Source organism: Bos indicus x Bos taurus, chromosome 17, assembly GCF_003369695.1.
Source record: "Bos indicus x Bos taurus breed Angus x Brahman F1 hybrid chromosome 17, Bos_hybrid_MaternalHap_v2.0, whole genome shotgun sequence".
Taxonomy (NCBI): domain Eukaryota; kingdom Metazoa; phylum Chordata; class Mammalia; order Artiodactyla; family Bovidae; genus Bos; species Bos indicus x Bos taurus.
The window spans coordinates 47539119-47549977 of record NC_040092.1 but is presented as its reverse complement, the minus strand read 5'-3'; positions in this window follow the sequence as shown (position 1 = coordinate 47549977).

Here is a 10859-nt window from a genome sequence, read left to right as displayed (position 1 = left end):
CCTCTAAGGAAGGTTCTATATGTTACTTATTTCTGAAGGCACCTAACTGTGGTGGGTGATGATACAGTAAATTATGAAGAATTAAACCAAATTGGGCTTAAATCCCTGCTTCTGCAAATATCTGAACTTGGTCAAATTACTTAACTCCTTTGAAACATTATCAAAGTGTGTTAAACATCTTAAACATCTGTTAAAATATGACAAAAATTGACCTTATTGAGTCATTGTGAGGCTTAAATTGAAATGATATATGTAAAACTCTTAGCCCATAGTAGACTTTTAATAAATGTTAAATAATATTATAGCAAGATGTTTTGAATGAGATAGTCCTTAAATATTTATTGAGAATAATTAATATTGATTTTCTTGGTGTTTTTTTTTCTTCATGAAATCCATACTAAAGTATTTACTTTGAGGACAATTTTGCATTGTCCTTGTTTTGCAGGATATTATAATTTTAAAGAGAACACAAATCATAAGTGAAGAAGATCAAACTAGCTAAATGTTAATTAAACATCAAAATATAAAAGTCAATGAGCTTCTCTTCATAATCATGTTGTTTTATTTTAACACTTTAATTTTCTTCTAGATAAGTTTAAATTTTCGATATGTTTTAGTTTATATGATAAAACGTGTAGATTCAGAAAATCATTTAAATGAAAACATGGTGTTTCATTATAAAATACTGTTGTTTTAATTCTATAATTATCAACATTTTAGGATTGTGTGAAAGTGTTTGTTGCTCAGTCGTGTCTGACTCTTTGTGACCCCATGGACTGTAGCCTGCCAGGCTCCTCTGTCCATGGGATTTTCCAGGCAAGAATACTGGAGTGGGTTGCTATACCCTTCTGCAGGGAATCAGCCAGACTGAGGGATCCAACCCATGTCTCCTGCATTGTGGGCAGATTCTTTACTGTCTGAGCCACCAGAAAGTTCACATTTTAGGATTCAAAAACTCTTATTTGATATAGTCACTATTTTCCCTCTAATTCCTTAATACAGTATATACTACTATAGTCAAGTGAGCGACTGAACTGAACTGATATTATGTCAATGGGTACAAAAATTCTCCAGATTAAAAACAAATTGCTAAAAATCACTTAAGATAGAATGAATTTATTAGAATGACCAATTTTGAGCCTCAAGCCTTTCTCTTTATCATTCTCCTCTTTTGCTATATCTGTGTCTAGCATTGCTGTTATTAGTATTCTCCTTAGTAACTCATTATACTTTTAGAAAACAAAAACACATTGGTGCTGGTGTGATAGGAGCAGAGCCATACAAATACTTAAAGAATAGAAAATAAATGTAAATCATGGATATATTTCTCCAGGATTCATCATCAATTTTATAAAGAATGCATATAAAATGTTTAGATACATTCATTAAATGGCATAAAAATACATTTAAACATCTAATGACTATGAATGCTGAGTGCATGGGAAATATAGAAAAGACTAGAATAAAAACAATTAAGCAAAGATTTCTAGAAAAGGGCAGTTTGTGTTATGATTTTAAAGGCAACAGTACTATACAGATAAGCAGAAAAAACATTTCTAAAGCAGGTGAGAAGGACTTGCACAGTAAAGAAGTGAAAATAGTGATAGCAAAAAGCTTTTCTATGGAGATCATAAAAACAGCAAATTGAGCTTTTCAATTACAGGCCAACATCCTGACTTTGGACCCAGTTACTTACATCTATGATGCCAGTTCAGTTCAGTCGCTCAGTCATGTCTGACTCTTTGCGACCCCATGAATCTCAAGGCAGCTTCAATTTTGTTTCATTGGATTTATTCCTCTTTATCCCCACCCACAAGAATTTGGCCAAATTTAAGGTCAGCAGAGTTGGGTGAGAGTCTCATTTAGCTTTCACACCTGAGTAATGCTTTTGGTATGGATTGGGCTAATAGCCAGTGCTCAGCCTTAGAATTATAATAAAACCTAATATTATTGCTTATTCATTAGCATATATATTTGAGAATCCTGGCTGCTGCTTGTAATTTAATAGTGACGTGATGATGGCTGCTTTTCTCAAAATACTGTAAAAACCTTGTCTGGTTAGACTACCTAACCAAGTATCTAATTTAACAAAAACGTATTTTTATTCTGCTAAGCAAATAAGGGAGAAATGCGTTGCATAAGCCCAAGGAACCTAACAAACATTCGGCTGAATGGTCCCACTTTTGATAGTGTTGTTGGCTGCATTACCAATGCTTAATAAAGATGTGCTGACTAAATGAATGAATGCTTGACCTTTTAACTTTCCACTTTATTCATCTTTAAAATATATCTAAGATGTTATACTCAACTCCACAGGCTATATTCTTAATCATCTGTATTTGAGAAAGGTCTTTGAAGTGGGTTATTTCAGAAGAAACCCAAATTAAAATGGAAAATTCACTGTACAAGTGTGTTCAAAACACTTGATCTCTCATTTACAGCTCATGAAATGCATTCCTTCTCTCTCAGAACTGCTACTACTCAAAAGTGACATTATCAACTTATAATGTTCTTTGTTTTCTAGTTTTCATCTTATTTTGTATATACTATGTTGACTGTATAACTATGACTAGAATAAGTACAATGGCTAGTATTCTGAATTGTTTTATTGTTTTTATAAGGTCAGAATGGCAAGCTAAGAAGCAGTCCCCCAGGATTAGAATGTTAAGATGTTAAAAGTAAATATGACTGAGATAGGAGGACATTTGCTGCCATAGGTAGAATCAGGAGATATTATAATTTATAAATGTTTTGGGGTTAAGTTTAAAAGAAAGGTTGATTGACTTGCTAGATTCAAAGCAATGAATATCCTGAATTTTAAGTCAGAGGGGACACTGTCTTGCTTTTAGCTTCTGTTCTTCAAGTCTCCTGAAATGAAGAGATGTCAGTTCCAAAAAGAACTGTTGATTACCATAGTATGTGTATTTTTTCCTTTTCTTATTCCCCAGTTTCCTTTTTCATAACTGACAGACCTGTATTGTTTGTGGCTTAGATATGATGGACTTTAGAAACAATTCTGTAATTAGGTCATAATTATTTTATACATGAAGGATTAAGAATAATCTGAGAGGTTTTTCACAGGCTAATAAAACCAGGATTAGCTGACCAGAATGAAAGGGTTTAAGTGTAAATATAAAGTACACACACATAAGAAAGAAAAAGGGCAGAGTAGATACAACTGTATTTTTCCATGTAAGAAAATATAAAAATGTATCAGTGAAACAGGATGGATCAGAGTTGGAGGATACTATATGTTTGCTTGATTTACAATGGAAAAGTTCCATGTCTGTGATGAACGGAAAGATTGACTTTTTCATCTTGCAATATACAAAAATGAACTCCGGGTGGATTTGAGCATTAATTCAAATATAAAACCACGGAATAACTAGATCTACAGTAGTATCTATCAGCCTGAATAATGAAGTAAACTGAGTCAAGCTTGAATTACCAGAAATTGAGTTCATTCCAGAACAGCAGAAGAATTACAATTGGGAAATGCCAACTGCACCAACCCAGGCTCAAGTCTGTAGAGGGTCCGCAGCGGGAGCCCAGCCGCAGTTCAAGCGGTAAGTTCATTGGCTTGAGCAGGATTGATGGCAGCTGTTCATTGGTCAGTTTCTGTCTTATGTAAATCACGCATTTACAGGAAATCAGTGTCGCAGTACCCAAGTTTTGTTTTCCTGAGGGAAGTTAGTGAGGTTATCCTTTTCATACCGCTTTTTCATTTAGAATTGAAAACCACCGTTCACATATAGAGGATTTACATCCCTCCAGTTAAGTTTCTTAAAAGTGTTTAATGTCCTGTTGTTCAAATTTATTCCAGAAAGCAGAAGAGAAAAACAAAACAAAACAAAACAAAAGAAAACCTCAATATCTAAGGGACAGCAGAAGCAGGAAGCGCTTCTGGAGCAGAGCTGTCATCCTTTCCTGGAAGCTGCTGCTCAGTAGCCTGTCTCCACCGAAACTGCTAATGGTGACAACACAGGCAGATTCTGGAAGGGGAACTCAAGGATTCACAGGTCAGACATGTCTGTTAACAGCATGGTGAGTCCCTTTTGACGTTGGAAAGAGAAGGAATTAGGACTGTTAAACTTTATATATATTCTTCACTAGCTGGATAAAAAAAAAATCCCAGTTTTTGATACTGAGGTTCTAGAAACTCTAGGAAGAGGCTTCTTCCAGTTGTGTGCTCAATCGTGTTTGACTCTGCGACAACATGGACTGTAGCCCACCAGGCTCCTCTGTCCATGGGATTCTCCAGACAGGAATACTTCAGTGGGTTGCCATTTCCTTCTCCAGGGGATCTTCCCAATCCAGAAATCCAGGGATCTAACTGGTGTCTCCTGTGTCTTCTGCATTGGCAGGCAGATACTTAACACTAGGCCACCTGGGAAGCCCTCTTTCAGTTGGAGAATCCTTAAATAATGACCTGTTTTTCAGATTCCTAATGGAGAGTCCTTTTGGAATGCTGGGAATGCTTCTAACATGCATAGATCGTTTTGACAATTTCTTCTGATAGAAGAAACTAAGTTACTGGTTGTTGTATGGTTATTTCTTACTGAATTCACATTCGTATTTTTCTAAAAGTTTCTGTTTCTTCATTTATTTGTATTTTAGTGTATTATTCCTTGTCAGATTAACTATATTTCTTCTGTCAATAGAACTGAAATAATTTAAGACTGTGTTTATCTTGGAAAGGCAGGAATGAGTAGATATCATCCTAGAACATATGATTTATATGATTTACTTATTTTAAAGATCTATTGTTCTTTACCATGATTCTTTTTAATAACACTTATGAAATAAGCTCTATTGAGATGGGAAATTTTAATTACAATTTAAAAATAAAGCCCCCTCTAAAAACCTGCTCTTCTTCCTCCTTAAGTGAGTAGTTTGGATTTAGCTGGCATTCTCATAACTATGCAATGTTTTTGTGTTTAAAATAAGGATATACATGCATGGGAACATAATATCTGATTCGTAGATGGAAATTGTAATAGGAATTCCTCTTTTTATTTCTATGCTCTTAAATTTTACCCACATATGAAGATGAGTTTTAGATGTAAAGACAGAAATGTTATTATTGTTAGAGTTTTATTTCAACTGTAATAATTAAGAATAAAATGGATAGAGAAAAAAGGCTATGGCATTTAAGGACATTATTTTAATATGGTGCTGTCTTAAATTGCTGATGGTCACAGAGTCACTGCAGAATTTTTCTTGTGTTCAAGAGCATTTGTACATTTCCTTCTTTTATTTGAGAGAAATGTGTTATAGTTTGGTGAATTATAGGTGGCAGTATACACAGCTAAATTCCATGTTTTATTGCAGGTATATAGAAGATATTTCAGTTGGTTATCAAATTTATTTTTTAGCTTTTTGTCTCTTTAGCCCCATTTTAAACCCCTCCTTCCTTTTTTTTGTCACTATAAGAGCATGAAATAAACTCCATTAGATTAAAAAAAAAGTGTTTTAAGTATCAGGTTTATTCTGAAACATTTTTAAGAAGTTTATTTTTAATGTTATCAAATAAAGATATACTAGAAAGAGTATAATATTCACCTAGCAGTTGACTTAATATTAAAATCAGAATTTTAATGCTGAAAGGATTTTTCAGAATTATATATCAAACCAAAGACAGAGAAATTTTTATTGTCTCTTTACATTTTCTGTAATAAAAGTTATAGGCAAATACGATTTGATTGCTAAGTTGTAAAAATGCAATACTTTCTTGATTTACTGTCCTGAGGTGGGATAGCTATCTTTGAGCATGTTAAGTACACAATTGCTATTCTTTATGCCTGCTATCCACTCTAAATGCATTATATTCATGAGAACAATAATACAATTATGAATGATGTAGCAAAACAGAATAAGCTTAAATTGATGATCTATAGCCATACTGTGGCACCTCATGGAGAATAAGAAAGTTAGCTGTCCATTGAAACCATTTCTTCCAGAGATTTTGACAAAGTGCATCTAGGGTTTCCTGAAAGTTACCCACAGACAGATGGGGTAGGAGTGGCAGGGGGAGGGCAGGAATAGTGGAAGTGAGAGCCTAAGAGGTAAGCAGGTCTGACCTGGTGTCTTGCAGTTTTCCTGTTGTTTTAATTTACTTACTGAACTTTGTGAAATACCACACCCCTTTCCCTTTTAAACTAAAATCTTTTTATCTAATTCAAATTGTTCATGTATAGAGAAGAACACTGAGAGCTGAGTAGATGGGATACTTACCCAGGATCAAGACAGTAATTAGCAGTGTAGGGTTGACATTACACACTACTGCATGGAGAAGTAAGCAATCCTAACTTTGGATTTATATTTTCTCCAGTATTTCCTATTTGTTTGTTGGCTTTGTCCTCTCTGCCAACATAATTTGTTTATCTTAATGCACTCAATTACTCTGCAATTATTGGCCCATATGTAGCTTATAATTTTCAAGAAGATGTGCTTGCTTGCAAATGCTCACTTTACTGCTGGCCAGTTGTTTTAGGATCATGTGGTTCTCTCAAGCTGATGTATAAGCATGATGAATTACAAAATGAAATAAGCAGACAAAGAAATTCAGAAACTGTTTCTTCAAATTTTTTTTCCTTGCCCTTTTCCAAGGTCAGTAAGATAAATTCTCTAAACTTGAGTATTTTCAAAGTACTTTCCAATGAAATTTATTGTTTTTTGATGAGGTGTAAGTTCTCTAGCATTCTGAAGTCTGAGTGCTCTTAGGCATTTGGAGTTTGAAATAGAAACAAACCTCTAGAAACCCAAGGAGACATTAGCTAAATGTATTAAGTTCATTTTTAAAATAAAATGAAGGCATGAACATCTGCTAAAATAGGAGGTGAACCCATAGCCTCCTTTTTGGGTTGGAGAAATGAAATGGGCCCCAGGTTTTATCTTCGCTGTTTTTGAATAAGTTACTTTCCTGGATAGCTTCTGAGTGAAATAGCAAGTTAAGTATGAGTATCTTTTCACTTGAAACAGATATGCTTAGTGCTAACCTAGTCCCACTGGATATGTCTCCCTAAGAAAGTTTTGGTTGAGATCTCAATCCTTCCCACTATTGATGCTTAGGTTTAATAAAAAATAAATAAATATCTTTAAGATGCAGATATTACAATATAATTACAGCTGACTTATTTTGCTTATTTAGCTAAAGCCTAAGAGAAAACAAAAAGATCATTTCTTTAGGTTGTTTCTTTATATAGTGCTTACATAGAGCTGTATTATAATCTAGATTTTAGATCTTTTACTTTTATGAACTCAAATTTATCAGCTATAGGGTCCTTCCAAAGTTAATAACATGTAATGTGCCATATGATTTGAATTTGAAATGAAAAATGGCAAGACATTTTGGATGGTTGATTAATTCATTTATTCATTCAGGAAATACATATGGAGCACCTACCGTGTACTCGGGGCTTCTCTGGTGGCTCAGTGGTGAAGAATCGCCAGCCAGTGCAGGAGATGTGTTTTTGATCCACTCCAGTATTCTTGGCTTGAAATCCCCATGGACAGGGGAGCCTGGCAGCTACAGTCCATGGGGTCGCAAAGAGTCGAACACTACTTGGCAACTCACCACCACCATGATATACTAGGGTGTTTGGAATACATTATGAATAAAATAGGTGTTCTCAACTGCTTTTGTGTGTGTGTGTGTGTGTGTGTGTGTGTGTGTGTTTAATAAATAAACCAGTATGTTGGAAAGTGAAAAGTACCATGGAGAATAGGAAAAGAAGAACAAGTTAAGAATATCTCTTAATTTAAAATTAAGGAGAGCAATTTTTCCTTCTCAAATTTGTGAGGGTAATAGAACTCAGACATGAAATAGATTGAGTTCTTAGTAACTGGCTATGGTTGTTTTGCCATGACAAGAGAAAACAAACACAACTTGAGATGTTCTTTTTTAAGGTTTCCTTTAGGAGTTGCTTTAAAGTAGATTTCTCATTATCCACTAAATTGAATGTTTTCCCACTAGGCAATTTGCCCCTAACACTAAATTAGGGGGAGAACCACTAAAACAACTCTGTCATTTAATGACAAGGAGGTTTTAAAAATAAAGGGATGTCTACATGGGACGTAGAGTAGGTTTCAATTTTTTGATAGTTGCTTTTTTTTTCCCCCCACCAGAAACAAAAGGTAGTATTTAAAGATGTGTTGGTGGAGGGGAAAACTGGGTTTAGGTTATTAAGTCCCCAGCAGGAGACTTTAGAAGAATTTCTTGGTTGCCTCAACAAAACCTTTATCTTCCATGGGGAATAGTTAAACAATAATAACAAAGGAAATTAAAAGCAAAGCAATGTCTAGTGACTGTCATTTGAACAAGTACATTTCCTAGAAAAACTGATGATGAATAACTTTGTCAAACTTGAGTGCTTTAAGTGCCTACCTCCATTGACCTTTACAAAAATATGACTTGCCTTCAAGTTGTAATGAAAAATGCATCAACAAGCTAAATGTCAATATGATAGACTCTTCTAGAATGTGCTGTCTGCCAATAGTATAGGGTGTGTTGCCTATAAGGTTTCCTAAGGTTTCTCTCAATTCATTCAGGTATGTAACTGGACGAGCAGTGGTCGTAGAACAAATTATGTCCTCTGTCCATACAAAATCTGTAAGTATAAAATGCTCACTCTTGTAGTTCTCTGGATGGTTTTTTCTTGCTAAAATTTCATTGTTTGATTTTATCAGTATGCCTGTCTCCCACGCTTGCTTATTTATTTGCTTACTAACTACATACATTCATTTACTCACATATTAAAAAAATATTAATATGAAATGAACTCCTTTATGTTTGGGACATTGTGCTAAATACTTATAAAGTCCTGGATAAAAATGTTTTCGTATGAAAAGTGGAACTGTGATATGGTTAGTCTCAATACCTAGTTTGAGAATGACTAGTCCTTTCTGGATTACAGCTGTATATAGGAAAGGGGAAATGGATGATTGTGAAGACAGATGTACAAATCTCATTAGGTTTCGAAGCAGAGACACAAACTGGATTAATTCAGTGAGGTGCTACATATGTGATAGTCATAATGATGACAGAGAAAATGTTACATGTTGTTGCCTATATTCCTCTTAATAAGACAGATATTTTAATACATTTCGGAATTATTTCAGCACAGTAGTCCTTTATGTGGAGTTAATAACAAATTGCATTATTAATAACAATTGTTCACATTGATATATTTAAGTAGTTTGTGAAATTTTTAAGGTTCTTTTGTAAATAAAATTACTTTGTAGGGATGACTTTATTTTTAAACATGGATGCATCAGTTATACCATTATATATTTTATTCACTCTATTTTTTTAGTTGTACTATTTCTGTCTTACTGGTTTGCTGCAACAACCTGTTTTCTTTCTGTAACACATGTATACCTGTGGCGGATTCATTTCAATATTTGGCAAAACTAATACAATTTTGTAAAGTTTAAAAATAAAATAAAATAAAAAAAAAAAGAATTTCTTACACTTTATAGATTTGCAATGCAATTAATGAATGCATTTCTAATCTTTCTAAACATTCAAATATTGATGTGTAAATCACTCTTCCACCTACACACAATGAGTTCTATTTTATTACGGCATATGTAGAATTATCTTATACATACTTACCTGTGGATGTCTAGTTTCTAACTTAATTTCATCCCATAGAGTTAAAACTGTGTTTTAGTTTTTTTTCAGTATTGTATTTTAGCTTCTGTAGAATGGATGTGAAATTTCATATAATACCTTTCTGGGAGAGATGAAAGTAATTAAGAAGCACAAAGGTACCTATTTAATTAGCGTAGTTGTATCCTCAGAAGAATCTTTAGTTGTGAAAAGTCTAAGGGAGCTTGCCCTTAGTTAATTGAATCAGAGCATTTTTCACTTTTTTCATGTCTCTCCACTTTATTTGATTTCGTTGTGTTCTCCACAATGACTCACTAAAAAAAATTCCAGAGTATATTTTTTCTCCTAAGTAATATTTTGTTGAAGCCTGTAAATCTGTGGTCAAATCTAGGATCAATATCAATCCTGTTTTGTTACCAGGAAGACACTGAATGTATTTTTATGATAAGAAGGTATTCAAATATGAAAATATATCTCGTTGATCTTTAAGAGTAAGGAATTTAATATGCTGACATCTACTGAACAGTTCAAATGCAGTTTGAGAGCTGCTTAATCTTCTTTTCATGTGGATATTGCTAAACCACAGGTATAAGAGCTTGTCTCACATATAGATCCTTCCTTCCCTAGATAATTGTAGTATTTACTAAGATGAACTTTATCTGTTTCAGCTTAATATTTCTTTGAAAGGGCAGTCCTAATTTAGAAGCAAGTGAATAAAAGGCATCATGCTTTTAATTACTTTTAGAAAAGTTAATTCTTTCCCCTTTGAATACTCTAAATTAGATTAAACTTTTTTGGGAGAGACAAAACAGAGGGGAGTTGCCAGTGGAGAAGTGTGTGGAAACCAAATGTAAAGTTACCAGTCCTTTTACTAAATAAAGGAAACCGAGAAAAATAGCAGCTGCCATTTCAGCTCAGTAACTCCAGTACCTCCTAGTGAAATCATTTCGAGACTGCTGAGTGGAAATAGTTTAAAGGTCTATTGTAAAAGAAATAAGAATTTTATTCATTAATTAGATGCGTCAGAGACTGCTTTGATTTTTTGCAAAACTGAATGACCTTTTATTCCCTGGTTATAGTTACATCCTTAAACTCTTTTGATTTCCTGTGCCCCATTCCATTTCTCTTTAAGATTTCACCTTTGCAAATGCATTATACTAGGCCAGTTGCGAAAAGGTTTTCATTTCCCTTTCACTCTAGTAAAAAAGCAGAGTAACTGTTTTTAAAATTAACACATGACAGGAGG